At 35.3% G+C, this 4,487-nt stretch overlaps 1 pseudogene; it reads left to right on the top strand.

The window, feature by feature from the left end:
* Window positions 1–475: 475 nt before the first annotated feature.
* On the top strand, window positions 476–1,591 carry LOC118888273 (annotated as a pseudogene).
* Window positions 1,592–4,487: the final 2,896 nt, after the last annotated feature.

The following is a 4,487-nucleotide window of genomic DNA, read 5'->3' as shown; positions in this document are numbered from 1 at the left end:
CAAGATTTGTGTTTTTAGATGATCACTCTAGCTATTATGTGGAAGATGGTGCTTTCATTAGATTATAGTTTTGGCTAAGTGTAACACAGACTCAAAATAACAATGGCGTAAGTAAGATAAAGTCTGAGCGGAATTCGATATTGCCCCTAAAAGTCATTAGGAACCCAGGCTCCATCTATCTTCTTCTTCTGCCATCCCAACATTATTGCCCTTACCAGCATTGTCCAAGATTGTGCAGCACCAAAGCCACATCTCAACCAACAAGAAGGGCACCTGGAAATTCTATATGTCAATACCATTTTATTTTGTTAACAAGAACTTAGCCCAATGGCCACATCTAGCTGCAAAGGAGTTTGGGAAAGTGAGTGTTTTTTCCCTAGATGGCTCTGTGCCCAGCTAGGAAGTCTATTACTTTGGAAGAAAGGGAGTGGATGTTGGAAGACAACTGGTAGTTTCTGCCACCGATGAATTAGAGATGGTCAAGAGAGGAAACAGGATGACTAGTATAAAGACAATTGCAGAAGTCCAGGTAGGAGGAGGGTGAGTTGGTCTAGCATGGTGAAGTAGAGATGGAAAGAAATGAAGAAATTTAGAAAATGTGTAAGAGTATAGAATCAACAGGACTTAGGTGTAAGAATTAAAGGAGAAGAAAGTGTAAAGGATATTGTTCAAGTTTCTAAAATGAACAACCAAGAAAATGATGGCATCTTTAACTGAGATGGGAAAGACTAGAAATCTACAGATTTATGCAGGACAATTATAAATTCAGTTTTAAGATTCCTGTCAGATATCCAAGTACAAATGTTATCTAGGCCAGGCGTTGGCAGACTATGACCTATAGGAAAAATTTGGCTCACTGTGTGTTTTTATTTATTTATTTATTTATCTATTTATTTATTTATTTATTTATTGGCATATGGGATCTTAGTTCCCTGACCAGGGATCGAACCCGTGCCCCCTGTATTGGAAGCACCACAGGTATCAAAACCTAAAATACCCTGAACTCTTCATTTCGATTAAAGAAATATGGATTCAGTATTCCTCCCCAATATTCTGGCTTAGGCCAAATTATCAAGCCATTACAAATAGATGTGATTCTAGATCTTGAAGCAGCACATCCTGGGCTTATAGTCTCTGAGGACAGAAAAAGTATGCAATATAGAAAGAAAAAAACCAAACCTTTGTTATAACCCAAGGAGATTTCATCTCTGCCTTGCTATCCTAGGTTCTATGAGATTTAATTCTGGCAGGCATTACTGGGAAGTAGAATTGGAAAACAAAACTAAATGGATATTGGGCATGTGTCAAGATAGTCTTCCTAGGAAATGGTGGAATCAGCCAGTAGGTCAGGGTATATTCTGGGCAACTGGGTGATATGTTGACAGCAGTTATGTTGCATTGCGTCCTAAGACAGTCAACTTCTGCCAGTAGTAAAACCCAGTAAGACTGGCATTTTTCTGGACTGAGTTGAGTGTGGTTTCCTTTTTATAATGTGAATGATAGATCTCTTCTCTATACTTTTAATGATTCTTTTGTAGAAGCCGTTAGTCCCTATTTCTATACTGGAACAGATTCTGAATCTCTTCAGTAACAGATTATGAAAGATGAAGTACCTGGGGAATGATTCTATTTCAGCTCTTAGGGCTACCTTAGTCAGTAAATTTTGTCTCAGTAATTCTGGATTTTTAAAATTTTCCACCGCTGAAAACCAGAATAAATTTTTCTTCCTCATTTTCAGAAACTATATAAACATGGTAGCAATGCCAATTGCATAGATGTTACCAGCATCAGTTGTCAAGTGCTTTGAATTTCTTAGATAAAATATTTGAAAATAAATAATATTTTAAGTAATAAAATATTGCTTAACACAACTAATAAACTATTTTATTTTAAAATTGAAAAAAAGAACTTAATTCCTTTCTAAGGCTGAATAATATTCCATTGTATGTATATACCACATTTTATTTACCCATTCACTGTTAATAAACACTTAGGTTGTTTCCACTTTTGGGTTATTCTGAATAATGCTGTAATAACTTTGACATACAAGTATCTGTTTGAGTTTCTGTTTCCAATTCCTTTGGCTATATACCTAAGAGTGGAATTGCTGGGTCATACAGTAATTCTATGTTTAACTTTCTGAGGAACCACCAAACTGTTTTCATAGTGACTGCACCATTTTACATTCCCATCAGGAGAGTACAAGAGTTCCAATTTCTCTACATTCTCTCCAACATTTTTTATTTTCCATTATTTTTTTAAATTATTATATCCATTCTCCATAAAAAAGAATGAAATATTGCCATTTACAACAACATGGATGGACTTGGAGGGTATTAAGTGAAATAAGTCAGACAGGACAAATATTGTATGATATCACTTATATGTGGAATCTAAAAAGTAAAACAAACTAGTGAATATAACAAAAAAGAAGCAGACTCACAGATGTAGAGAACAAACTAGTAGTTACCAGTGGGGAGGGGGAAGGGGGGACAAGATAGGGGTAGGGGATTAAGAGGTACAAACTATTATGCAATAAACAAGTAAGCCATAAGGATGTATTGTACAACACAGGGAATATAGCCAGTATTTTGTAGTAACTGTAAGTAGAATGTAACTTTTAAAAATTGTGAATCATTATGTTGTACACCTGTAACTTATGTAATATTGTACACCAACTATACTTAAATTTTCAAAATGAAAAATAAATTATTATAGCCATTCTAGTAGGTGTAAAGTCATATCTCATTTCTGGCTTTGATTTGCACTTCCTTTATTGACTAATGATGTTGAGTATCTTTTCATGTACTTATCGGCAATTTGTATATCTTCTTTGCAGAGTTTTTTTTTCCAAATCCTTTATGCATGTTTAATTGGGTTGTTTGTCTTTTTGTTGAGGAGTTTTAGGAGTTTTTAACATATTCAGGATATTACACTCTTATTAGATATGATTTTCAAATATTTTCTGCCATTCTGTGGATTGTCTTCACCCTCTCTTAAGAGTAGCATTTAATGAACAAAAGTTTTCAATTTTGATGAAGTCCAATTGATCTGTTTTTTCTTCTGTTGCTTGTCCTTTTGGTGTCATATCTAAGAATCCATTGCCAAATCCAAGGTCATAAACCTTTTCCCCTATGCATTCTTCTAAGTGTTTTAGGGTTTTAGCTCTTATATTTAGATCATTGAGCATACTTAATTTTTGTAAATGGGACTTCCCTGGTGGTGCAGTGGTTAAGAATCCACCTGTCAATGCAAGGCACATGGGTTCGATCCCTGGTCCAGGAAGATCCCACATGCCATGGAGCAACTAAGCCCATGCGCCACAATTACTGAGCCTGCATGCCACAACTACTGAACCCCATATGCCTAGAGCCCACGCTCCTCAACAAGAGAAGCCACCGCACTGAGAAGCCCGTGCACCACAACGAAGAGTAGCCCCTGCTCGCCACAACTAGAGAAAGCCCACACGCAGCAACGAAGACCCAATGCAGCCAAAATAAATAAATAAACAAATTTATTTAAAAAATTTTTGTAAATGGTGTGAAGAAGGGATCCAACTTCATTCTTTTGTACAGGGGAAATCCAATTTTCCTAGCACCATTTATTGACGAGACAATTCTTCCCCCATTCAATGGAATTGACATCTTTGTCAAGAATCCATTGGCCATACATGTAAGGATTTATTTCTGGGGTCTCAATTCTATTCCGTTGGTCTATATGTCTATCTTTATGCCAGTACCACTTTGTTTTGAATGCTGTAGCTTTGTAGTAAGTTTTGAAATCTGGAAGTGTGAGTCCTCCAACTTGATTCTTTTTCAAGATTGTTTTGGGTATTCTGGGACCCTTAGAATGCCATATGAATCTGAGAATCAGCTTTTCCATTTCTGCACACACACACAAAAATAAGCTGCTGGAATTTTGATAGGAATTGTGTTGAATCTGTAAATCACTTTGGATAGTATTGACATCTTAAAATATTAAGTGTTCCAATCCATGAACACAAAATATCTTTCCATTTATTTAAGTTTTCCTTAATTTCTTTCAGCAATGCTTTATAAGTTTCAATGTACAAGTCTTTCCCCTCCTTGGTTAAATTTATTCCTAGGTATTTTATACTTTTGGATGCTATTACAAATGAAATTGTTTTCTTAATTTCCATACTGGATTGTTCATTGCTAATGTTTAGAAACACAACTTTTGTGTGTGTGTTGATTTTGTAACCTGTAACTTTCCTGAATTCATTTATTAGCTCTAATAGCTTTCTTATGGATTCTTTGGGATTTTCTACATGTAGAATAATGTCATCTGCAAATAAAGATAGTTTTACTTCTTCCTTACAAATTTGGATGCTTTTTATTTCTTTTTCTTGTCTAAGTAGCTCTGACTAGAACTTCCAGGACAATGTTGAATAGCTCAATGCCTTTGTTTTAATAAATAAAGTTTTACTGGAACACAGCCATGCTCATTTATTTACATATTTTCTATGG

The sequence above is a fragment of the Balaenoptera musculus genome, chromosome X, assembly GCF_009873245.2.
Source record: "Balaenoptera musculus isolate JJ_BM4_2016_0621 chromosome X, mBalMus1.pri.v3, whole genome shotgun sequence".
NCBI classification, from domain to species: Eukaryota; Metazoa; Chordata; class Mammalia; order Artiodactyla; family Balaenopteridae; genus Balaenoptera; species Balaenoptera musculus.
The sequence above is the reverse complement of the archived record's forward strand: the minus strand, read 5'-3'. Positions and strand labels throughout refer to the sequence as shown.